At 40.7% G+C, this 12,695-nt stretch overlaps 1 protein-coding gene across 1 annotated transcript in view; it reads right to left on the bottom strand.

Moving 5' to 3' along the window:
- Positions 1-12,695, bottom strand: part of LOC122802119 (B- and T-lymphocyte attenuator-like) — a 607,855-nt gene that overhangs the window by 369,973 nt on the left and 225,187 nt on the right. The gene's annotated exons all lie outside the window — the stretch shown is intronic.

Genomic DNA, 12,695 nt, shown 5'->3' with positions numbered 1-12,695 from the left:
CTAGGGGCCATGATTGATTCACCAGCTGATACAGACACCCTCCATAAGGGTGTCACTGGAATGGATACCTGGTGTCAATAACATGGCCTCAAGCTGCATGCCACAAGGTGCATAGACATCCCCTTTGGATTACACCATACACCCGCAGACTATCACATAGGTGGTAGTCCCCTACATACATAAGACATAATAAGGGATCTTAGAACCCAAGTAGATAGCATCCACTCCTTTGATAACCATATTGCCAAGGTGGTGTGGATATCATTCTCCGTGGCCACCCTAATCTCTAAAGGGTTTGTAGCCAGAACAAAGGCAGCCATTGTGCCACTCTACTCATAACTTATGAAACACATTAAAGGGTATAACAACCCATTTGGGATGTACCTTACGAGACAACAGCAATGGCTTTAAATACCACAACATTACCACACCAAGAGGATTACTGACCTCAGAAGGATGACATATGCAGCCCAACTACAGAAACCCCAACTGTACTCATTTGCATACCGCATAGTCAGAGGTGATCTCTGCTGAACATACAAGGCCCATGTCCAAAACAATATTGATGGATATGCTCCAAATGCTCTGAGATATGTACCTAAATGCAACAATGACTAGGACGTGCTGGAGGGATACATTTCTGACCCGGACACTCACCATGCTTTGGAACATGATTCCTATGTACATCAGTACATCAGGCAGGGACCCTTACTAGCACTCTTCAAGAGATACCTCGATGGGTGGATGGGAGACAGACATGTACACCAGGGATCACTGCAGTGGCTCTGCTGTACAGAGGCACAGGAAACGAATGGCTCTGCTGTTCACAGGCACAGGACACTAACCTAGGGAGGTGCCGCAAGTGAAAACACTGTAGTTAGGCTTAAGAATGGCCTTGGCCAGACAGCATAGTACCTAACTGTGAACCTATGAAGCTATTATATGTCCTTTGTGCATGGATAATTGACTAGCTCTTCCATTTCAATTAGCTATCATGCTGATACACTGTCTGGTGACTACAAGTCATATGTATCCTGTTATTGTTCATTGTACATGCCAGTAGACATACCTGATGTTTGCATAACATAACAGTAATGCTATGTAAACTGTTAGGCATATCTACCTACAATACTGTACATTTCACATTTTTGCCACAATATCCCACAATGCAAATCATAATTGCACAGCAGGACCACCTTAGACATGTTATTCTCAGTTATACGCCCATACATATGCCTACTGTTACATTTTGGCTAGGCTTATGAATGGCCTCTGACAATTAGACATGTACCTACCGATGTACATAGGAACCTATACATACAGTATCAACACATGCTGTTAGCTTAATTTACTGTTCAGGTGTTGACTTACCTTGTACCAATAGCTGTTGTGTGTGCAATAGTTGAGGGCTGCCTATGTAGGATGCACACAGTAGACAACCTATATATGACAATTTACAGGTGGTCGTGTGTGTGTGCCATCCATTTTACTGTGTGTGCAGGTGGAGAAGTGTGTCAGTCTGTAGGGGCCTACACTGTCAGTGTATGTGCTATACGTTCCCTCTTTGCCAAGGCATTGGCATATTGGGCATGCCTCCATCTACCTACTGGAGCTGGCACAGGGTGTTCGTGGTCTGAATCTCTCTGTGCCTGTGGTGCCCTTGGCAATTGCAGTGGGCTGTGAGGGCCTTCACCATTATGTCCCTGCTGCAGCTGTTTCCGCAGGATCATATTATGTAGCATGGCACATAATATGAAGATGTGGGCACACATGCCTGGAGAGTACTGCAAGGCTCCACCAGATATGTCCAAGCAATGGAACCGTGATTTCAGCATTCCAAACACACACTCTATGATGATTATGGTTTGTGCGTGTGCCTCATTATGGCGTTCTTGCATGGGTGTGTGTGCATTTCTGATGGGAGTCATCATCCACGGCTCCAGTGAATAGCCAGCATCCCTCACAAGATGGCCATATGGGATGTCCCCCCTGACAAATACTTGATACAGCTGTGAGGCATGCCAGATGTGGGAGTCATGGTAGCTTCCAGGGCTGCCAGCACACACATCCATGATAATGCCCTGGGCATTGCACACAACCTGGTAGTTGATGGAGTGGTATCCCTTGCGGTTTATGTAGTGCCTATCATGCTCATCGGGTGGTGACTTGATATGTATGTGAGTGCAGTCTATTGCACCCAGTACCTCCGGGTAGTCTGCCACATGGTGGAAGAGGTGCATATTGCTGGCCAACTCCTCCTGAGTTCGGGGGAAGTATATATGCTCATTGGCATGTGGTAACATGGCATCCAGGAACTGGTAGAGTACCCTAGATGCTGATGCCTGTCAGATCCCCATGATATCTCCAGTTGGCCTTTGAAAGGTACCTGTGGCTAGTATTCTCAAGCTTACACATACCTTCGTGTCCACTGGGATGGGTTCCCCTCTGTTGTTTCTGGCTCTGAGGTGTGGCCAGCACAGCTCAACAATTTGCTGTATGATGTCCCTGTCCACCCTGTAACACTCTACTATCTCCAGATCATGTAGCCCCTGGTAGGTTACCCTTGGTCTGAACACTCTTCTCCTCTTGCGGTGCCTGAGGAGGTTGTCAGCATCATCCTCCACACCACCTTCAGTCTCCAACACATGCTGATGAATCACAGCTATGGCAGTTCCCAACCTGTACATTGTAAATGTTCCCTGTCTGTTTACACCGATGGTGCAGTGTTTGGGAATACACAAGTGTGTGTGAGGTGCCTTCACACTTTATACTATTGTGCTTTGGAAGTTGATGATGTCATAGGGTGTGTATGTACAATCCGAGCTGCAGGGTATCTTACTTATGTGTTTTACCGCAGGTGCTGCTATTGTGGTGCCTTTGGTGTTGAATTACATTTAGCTGCCGTGGATCACCTCTTGCCCTTACCTTCACTTTTCAAACCGATTCTCCTCCCATTGTCAGGCATGCATCCAGCAGCCTGCTTTCTTGTTTTGTACTTTCCCAACCCAGGATTGTGTTGCAAAATGTGCTCTATAGCTGATCTACTGCAGGTTTGCTTTGCTCTGATGTGACAATTCTCTTTTCTTTGCAATCCGGCACCTCCCCTTTCCTGTTCTGCAGGTTGCTACTAGCAACCTTGTTAGCTACCATCAATAGCCCACTGTGAGTTAATAGGTGTTAATTACTTAGTTGTACTCCAATTACCCTACTGCTGAATTTCCTTATTGTCTTCCCGTAACTTTCCTGTTTTAGCTGTGGTGCGAGCAGCGCACAGCCATTTACCAGGTTTCTAGCGAGTTGTCATCTGAGTGCACATATGCTTTCGGTGACCTTGTGTGCTCTCAGCTAAGCAAAGCTATGGCTACATCCACACCCCTATCCTGCACCTTTGCTTAGCAATGGGCAACCTGGATTAGCAATGCTCCAATGTGCTTACAGCTACGGTGGCACACCCCTTTGCTGATGTCATGTATACCTCCAGGCCACTCCTCGGTGTTGTACTGCTGCACTGTGTGGTACATTCTTATGCCAGCGGAACGTTTGTGATTCAGTATTACTTGCCTCATTTGCATGGCATTGACTACTAATTCATAGTTACTGCGCCAAACACTGTCACAGACCCTTAACAACCCTTGCACCTTGGTTGTGGTGTAGCATGCATACCATTGACTATTATGGCGGAATCATGATTTGTGTTACATTGCAATTTTATGACATCTATATATATTTTCCTTGTGTTCCTGTTTGCGCACACATGCCCTGCGGTTGTACTTTGCGTTAGTGTGGCCATGCCATTAAATGTTATTTTTCATGTGTTGTGCATGTTTTTTTATGCCATTGGCTGTATATTTAGCAGTTGGCATATGCTAACTTTGTAATACGTAAGTTTGGTCCGCTTTCATGGCTCTGATGTTCTATATGGAAAAATGTAAACCGTTTTTTTTTTGGTTTACATTTCTGTATGCTTACGCTACGCCTGCACCACTTTATGAATCGCTATGTACCTTCATTTGCATGATGCACTACTGTGCATGGGGTGATTAGCATACATGCGCCAAGAGCTGCGAAGATCTGGCGTACGCTGGTAGTGCACATGGAATTGGATCGTACCTGAATCGCTCGGCGGCCATATTTGGCATTAGACCACCTACGCTACGCCTGTGCCTGGCGCAAGCTTCATGAATCCCCTCAATGGTTTATTATGGATTACTACAAATATTAGTAAAACAACTGAACAAAGGAACCTAGATTAGAGACCATGATAGGGTGACCCTATAAATGGGAAAAAGAAAATGCAATTTAAAGAATTTAGAAACCTAACTAGGATTCCAAGCAATAAAGCTAAAGCCACTGACTCATGGAACAAGAAAATATATTAAGCAGGGCCACTTGAAAATTACACAAGTAGTTCTGCAGTTTCCATAGTTTTAGTCTTGTTCTTTGCACAAATTTCACAGGTTTTGAATAATTAATAACATTACTTTTTAATAAAATTACTGAAATTATTTACATAGTCAAGTGAATCTTAAGAAGGACAACAGTTTGACAAAATTTTGCAGAGTGTGGTAAGAAAAGCATAACAAGTAATTCTTCAAGTAATTAGTGTATACATAATATATATATATATATATATATATATATATATATATATATATATATATATATATATATATATATATATATATATATATAGTAAACAAAGGGCCCACCATGTGAAGGTACCCATCAAGGCTTAAGGATGATTTCAGAAGCAAAACCTCCGTTTCCTTTTCATTTTTGCACTGATTTCATCTCTCCATCCAGATTATATACAGCATAATTTAAAATTCAACTTCTCAGGATGAAAATAAATACATATTGTGCAAAATCTTGCGTGTGCACAGACTGATGCTGCATTATAATATAAAGTACTGTACCAAATATAGAAACATAATAGACTGGCTGAGTAATATGCATCATATTGTTCAGTTGTTATCTACTGGGGAGAATCAGATATCTAAATGGGAATTTTAATTACATTTTTCCATTTATCTTTTTGCCTCTCTTCTCATATGTTTCAGTTCTTTCATGAGATTCTCCGCAGTGCTTTTCTCCTAATGAGTCTCCATGATTCTTTCATGATATTTTTGCCTTTGATTCTTCCAAATTCTCCCACTGATTCTTAATAGAATGACTTTTTATATAGCAAAAAGCCTAGTGCTGGAACCTACCCAAACCACATGAGAAGCTCTCTACAAACATGCCCAATATAAAATATGCAAACATGCTGCATCCCACATATGTATACATAATTACTATGCCTACATACTATTTTCTACCCAGCACAAAGCATGCTGTGTAATTTTACTAAAATGCAAGGTCAAGTCTCCCTTTAGAAAAGATAGTAAGGCAATCATTTGAAACTTCTATATATGGCACCTCTGCAAAGGAAATTCTTGCCTCACTTTAGCTTAAAATCACAATCCAGGCTGACTTTGACCATTGACAAATTGCAACCTAAACATATTGTAAAAAAAAAATCAGAAAAGCAGCCTGTTATTATGTTGCTGTCTTTCATTGGAAAAGAACATAATAACACAGCCTGCTTTTATATTTTCAAGAGCTGTTTCACACATTCAGCAGAAACATAGAAAATAGCAAAAAATGTCATATCATGTATTTATATTTGTCACATGTAAAATGCATGTTGACATCTTAAAGAGTTCTGCTTTGTAAGTTGATGCAGTTTTGGGCATCTAATCCAAACAATCAAACCATAGACATATTCATGGTGTCATCAACTTTTCAAGGAATTGTTTTGGTTCAGGAAACTACTAGGCACTGAGCTGGAGTTTTTAATCAAGTAAAAAGTACAATGTCTAATCTGTTTAAGACAGAGAACAAATACTTTGTTGTTCCCAGTGAAGTATAAGCATACACACAGATGCACACACACACACACACACACACACACACACACACACACACACACACACACACACACACACATACACACACATGTCACATTCAGGCCTCTTATATTGTATCCAGTTATTTTGATATAACAATACTATTGTCTATTTAGCTTCCTAGTGGTAAAAAATCGAGGAAGTAAGCTATATAAATTAATAATCTCTTCAGATTTATGAATGACTTTAAAATCTCACTTGCAAGGGGGTCCTGATATGCAATCCCTTTGCAAAGAAGTTTGGATCACATGTGAAAAACAGCTTTATAAACATAATAAAATCAGCTGCATTCCTTTGTGACACAAATGATGTCATATGTATGCCTGCCTAATTTGTGACACTATGGGAAACTCAATAAATATGTTGGTTGCAATCCGTACTTTGTCAATCCACTCCTGGAGAGTGAAATAACAAATGTCTTTATGTACTTTGCAAATATTTTCGAAGCAGACACTGAGATTATGATCACTGATGTACCATTACACATTGGCCTGCTGCTGATGCACAGCAAATGAACAGCAGAAATTGTGGATGATATCCACAGATGTTACAGATGTATGCTGTAGGTATGTACTGTGATTACACACAAACACAAGCAAGATACAATTCCTAGACATGGTCTATGCATACCTGCAGTACATCAGAAATTGCAGAGTGTTGTATGGCAATGACTGCATAGTGAGATATAAATGAGAAATTGTATGCAAAGACTGCAGCGATGGAATTATTTTTCTTTCCTGCTTTTTGTGATTCAGGGTCCCATTTTGTAATGCAAATGTGTATTGCACAGATACATTATAAAAAGACAAACCACTTCTTTTCTAGTCATTTTGCAATCAGCAAAGACACTTGGATTTGCTGCTTGTGTTTCTGTTTCACACTTTGAGCTGGTTGCTTTCAATGTATCATGACCTTGTGCACAGAACGGTGCTCATCTGCCTTGCAGGGAGAAATGATAGGCAAATAGTGATGCATTATAGCTTTAGCTTTGAGGAGCAGGAGCTGCTCGACTGGTACAAAGGGAACAGGAACATTATAAGAACATTGGCAAACTTGTAAGGCCCACAAACTGGAACTGGGGGAATGTACTGATGGCCTAATCCTGTGTCTACCAAGGTATAGCACTCACTATAACTATAACAGGAACCCTTCAGAGATGGTCTGAAGATGCTTTGGGTATCTCACAGGTGTCTGCTTTGAGGCTACTGCAGCAGTTCCTCAATATGTTCCTAAGCCATATGGAAGAGCATATCTACATCCCAGTTTTACCAAGACAGTACCAAACATGCCTTTTTCAAAATGGCATGCTTTCCAGGGAGTTTAGTGCAATATATTACACCCATGTGGCTATCAAGGACAAGGGTGGGATACAGTACTAAGAAGGGTCACCATTTAATCAACTGCCAAGTAGTGTGCACCTGGCTATATCATCAATGTGCTGGATCAGCATCCTGGCAGTACCCACAGTTCCCACATATGGTACATAAGTTCACTGCACCACCACTTCCTGCATGATAGAATACTGCATGGACACCTAGTAGATTAGTGTGCCATATATAACTTTGTTCCCTCTTAGCTACTCTTCTATATATTGCATTAGGTTTCATTATGTAATCATCCCATCTTCATGTGTCCCCTCTCAGTTATGTTTTTCACATTATCTAGGCTACTCAGTCAAACCTACACAAATAACATCAGTCCATAACCCACACGGACCTGGAAAAGAGCAGTTTAAAACCATTCTCTGGTTGGTGCACTGAAAGCCTGTTTCTACTTCCTGGATTAATCTAGTGTGTGTGTGTGTGTGTGGGGGGGGCACATTAATACAAGCTGCTCTGTCCTCTAATTCTATTATTTTTTTGTAACATCTCTTCTTGAGCAGTCTCGTAATCATCCAGCCTTTTCTTCATTTTGACCTCTGATTATTGCAGTTTTGGCACCTCATCTGAATATCTGTTTAAAGCTTCTTCCATTTTTTCCAGCCTTTTGTTATTGGAGTCGATAATATAATTATGTTTCGCTCTGGTGTGTAACTACTAAAGTCAATGACTGATGGTGACAGTGCAGCTTCCTCTATTGTTTGTTCCACAAGTACTGACAGAGATTTTAGCCAGCTTATAGAAACAGTGTGGCACCCCCCTCCGCTAAGCTCATGTATTTACATGGTAGCGCAGGTGAAGTGGCAGCAAATAGTCTATGACTATAGGCCATAACATTAACTACATAACAGTGTAAGTTACAAAGATAATTCTTGATGGATGTAGTGTTACTTGTGGGCTAGGCTGAGTTGTGCATTAGGCATTCCTTCACACACCATACAGAAATGTAGAATTAAAATGGTCACAGGCATCATTATTTGCAAAGTGTTCATTCAACAGGAGAACAAGTGCTACGCTTAACAGTGGAGAGGGGGCAGGGGGGTTGCTTTGCAAAAATGGACAGGGATGTAACACAATGTATATAACCAGACAATAGACTTTTTCTTCAGATGCATGCTGAAGAGGTGTGATGACATAATGAAGTTAATATAAACTGGAATTCTGATGTCACTGCTTTTGCAATCAGGAGTTTTTCATTTTTTGATGACATATTTTTCAGTCCAAACAAAAAAAAAGTCACATCAAATTCCAGCTATTACTCTGCACTGAAAACCTCTAAAAACAACAGGAAAAAAACTCTAGCACCAGGAATTTAATTAATAACATGCTGTGAATGATTTCCAGCATTATTATTATGACAACAACACTTCCAAGTCCTCCAAAGTACCAAACAGATAAACAGACTTCAGCTGCTACAAAGCTTTCATCAATATAAAATGTTAACCGCAAGAGTTAATATGTACATCATTAAAAAGTCACATAATCATTCAAAATGATACATATGCCTTCAGAAAAAAGTAGTGAATGACAGAAAAAAATCTGTAATGACAGAACCATTTAGTATATTTCTAAATTAGATAACAATAAATGCTGACATCTAGTGGTTGTTAAAAATATATATTTTCAAATGCAAAAAATATTCGTAGGTTCATAGGGTCATAGCTAAGTACTAGGCTATCGGCCCTGGGGTCCAAATAAGCCTAGCCAAAAAAGTTCCCTGTCTTTCGCCACCCAAGAAAGTTATTTTTCTGCACCTCTGTCTAGCAGAGCCACAGACGTGATCCCCAGGGTGAATTTCCTATTTCTCATCCAGTCATCAAGATTTTTCTTAAAGAGGGCTAATGAGGAGCTTTGCTTGACATGAATGGGTAGTCTGTTCCAGAGCATGGGAAGTCTCTGGGACAGGAATCTATCCCTCCAGCATGTTCTGTTTATTGTGGTGGCAAGGTTTAGGTCCCTGGAGCATGTGGCACAGAGGGATTGGGGTTTCTTTAAGTGTAGCATGTCCAAATGATTTGGGTTTGACATGGCTTTGTATGTTAGGCAGAGGTCGCCTCTGAGTAGATGATAAGCGACGGAGTAGAGCTGGAGTTTTTTGAGATGGTCTGCGTATGGCATCTGGTTGAGGCCGGTAATCCTCTTAGTGAGGTATTTCTGTGGCCTTTCTAGTTGTTGTAGATGTCTTGTGAGGTACATGCCAAATGGGGTACTGTACTCTATAATGAGTCTGATGAGGGATGAGTAGAGAGGTACAACAACCTCTTTTTTTCTGGAGGTGAACCCCTTTGTGATGAGGTGTGCCACGTAGAAGGATTTCCTGACTACTGTGGCGATGTGATTGTCAAAGGAGAGACTACTGTCCACCTGTGTCCCAAGGTCTCTTATCACACTTTCTGTGTTTAGTAGACTACCGCCTATGGGATAGTTCATGGGTATGGTGTTTTTCCCAAAGGGGATGACAATGCACTTCTTGGCATTGAGCTTGAGGCCATGACTTTGACACCAAGCATCAGTCTCAGTGAGACCCCTTTGTACAATGTCCACATCATTAGGCGATTCTATTATGGCACCTAGTTTGCAGTCGTCTGCAAACTTTGTTAACCAAATACCTGCTGTATTAGCCTGGACTTCTGAGAAGTAGATGCCAAACAGGTGAGGACCCAGGACTGAGTCCTGTGGTATTCCACTTGTCACTGGTCTGAAGTTGGATTTGGAGTTTGCTGCTTTTATTGTGTGGGTTCATTTAGACTTTTTGAAAACAATATACTAGACGAATAGCTTGGGTGGGATAAAAGGGGCACCCACACCAGGAGCAAGGTGTTGCGGCCATGATTGGCAGTGGCCAGAATAAAGCTTTATTGCTTCTCAACTTAATATGAATTGGCTTTCTGATGTCATTGTTTTTGCATTAGGAATTTTTCTTTTTGGCAGCATATTTTCAGTCTTTTTTGGGGTAGCCCTGTGCATGGCCTACAGATCAAGTAACAGCACTGGGTGGTAGTAAACATGTGAAAGCACACCATAGACGTTATTTTAAATATTGAGTTATTGAACGTGTTGACCTGGGTCCCATAGGGGGCCCAAGTGATGATTATTTATAGTATAAAGAAGTTAAATGGCAGATTAGATGTAATCCCACAGAGCCACCGGGTTTAAATGAGAATGTTTCCCTAGCCAGCTTATTGAGGCTGAACTCTGCCTATTATTTGTAATTATTTTTTAACAAGGTTAACTTTCATACAAGGATTTGAATAATCATTACCACAACAATAGTATGCGAAGTGTTCTGGTTTATGCTAGATGTATATCTCTCTCATTATGGTTATGTGTTTATGTTAGTTTTTGCATTTCTTTAATTTTTTATTATTGTTATTTTGATTTTTAATGTGACTGTGAATTTCTGTATATGCACATGGCTGTCTTCTTCTTTTGACTGCTCCTGTTAGGGGTCGCCACAGCAGATCAAATGTTTCCATTTCTTCCTGTCCTCTGCATCTTGCTCTGTCACACCAACCACCTGCATGTCCTCTCTCACCAGATCCATAAACCTTATCTTAGGCCTTCCTCTTTTCCTGTTACCTGGCAGCTTCATCCTTAGCATCTTTTTCCCAATATACTCTGCATCCCTCCTCAGCACATGTCCAAACCAATGTAATCTTGCCTCTCTGGCTTTGTCTCCAAACCTTCCAACGTGGGCTGACCCTCTAATATACTTATTCCTAATCCTGTCCATCCTCGTCACACCCAGTGCAAATCTTAACATCTTCAACTCTGCCACGTTAAGCTCTGACTCTTGCCTTTTTGTCAATGCCACTGTCTCCAACCCATATAACATAGCTGGTCTAACTACCCTCTTGTAGACCTTCCCTTTCACTCTTACTGGTACTTGTCTGTCACAAATCCCTACTGACACTCTTCTCCACCCACTCCATCCTACCTGTACTCTCTTCTTCACCTCTCTTCCACACTCACCATTACCCTGAACTGTTGATCCCAAGTATTTAAACTCATCCACCTTTGCCACCTCTACTCCCTGCATCCTCACCATTCCTCTATCCTCCCTCTCATTCACACACATATATTCTGTCTTAGTCCTGCTGACCTTCATTCCTCTTCTCTCTAGAGCATATCTCCACCTCTCCAGGGTCTCCTCCACCTGTTCCCTACTCTCACTACAGATCACAATGTCATCTGCAAACATCATAGTCCACAGGGAATCCTGTCTGATCTCGTCTGTCAACCTGTCCATCACCATTACAAATAAGAAAGGGCTCAGAGCTGAACCTTGATGTAATCCCACCTCCACCTTAAATGCATCCGTCACTCCCACCGCAGACCTCACCACTGTCACACTACCCTCGTACATATCCTGTACTGTTTAGAAAACAGGTTGAGTGTTTATTCATGATTTTACAAAGTTAAAAACAAACTGTGTAGGAATTGTTGTTCAAATATTCATACTTCGGCAATTATACTCTGTTAGCTAAACTTGTTTAATTATTAAGGCTTTTAGAAAATAACTGATTGCATTCTTATGAACGAACTTAACAATGTGTATGGTTTTTCAAAAAAAAAAAACAGTTAAGGGTCTTTAAATTGCAGAGAGGGCAGACTAATTAACTGACTTCTTTGCTATCTTGACATGGGACTTGGTACTTGTATTTAAAGAGTTGTGTGCACAATGGCAGTTTTTTTTCTGAAGTCCATGTAATTCAGACAAAAGCACTAATTGTTGTGGAATAAAAGAATCTTGGATTCACTTCTGACTCCTGCTTCTGGATTCTTGGTTGGATTACCTCATTTTTTGTTATTTAGACCTATAAGCATTCATTTTGGCACATAGTGTCTTAAGGTACACTTGTATAAAGCAATAGCCTCACAGCCACCCTGATGTCACTAAAATATTCAGCCATCCTTGTCTTTGACATCCTGGATGTGTTTACACAAAATACAGAGCAGGAACATGCAGCAATGTAAGTCACCCACTCAGTTTTACAACTGATCAAACTTGGAAAATAATCAAAAGTCATAATGAAAGCTGCCCCTTAATGTAACATTCTGCATATTTCTTTGTGTTGGTAAAGTAGTGTATTTATTTTCAAATTTGGCAAAATAACCAGATACACATTTACCTTTCCTAAAGTCAAATAATTTTATGTCCATTAATTGTCTAACCTCATTGTCACTTAATAAAATACCCCAGTGTCTATTTATTATATATATATAAAACAGTTGCACCATAAGTGGTGACTAGAAATGGATCTGAATCACTTTTTGCCTGTGTTGTTTATAAGATAGTAATGATTTTCAATCTACCTTGTCTATAGACCTTTAACCTGTTTAATTAATTATTTATTGTATCTGCTCT

Source organism: Protopterus annectens, chromosome 5.part0, assembly GCF_019279795.1.
Source record: "Protopterus annectens isolate FY-2018-M chromosome 5.part0, PAN1.0, whole genome shotgun sequence".
In the NCBI taxonomy this organism is placed as follows: domain Eukaryota; kingdom Metazoa; phylum Chordata; order Ceratodontiformes; family Protopteridae; genus Protopterus; species Protopterus annectens.
Note: the sequence above shows the minus strand (reverse complement) of the source record. Positions and strands in the feature narration are given on the sequence as shown.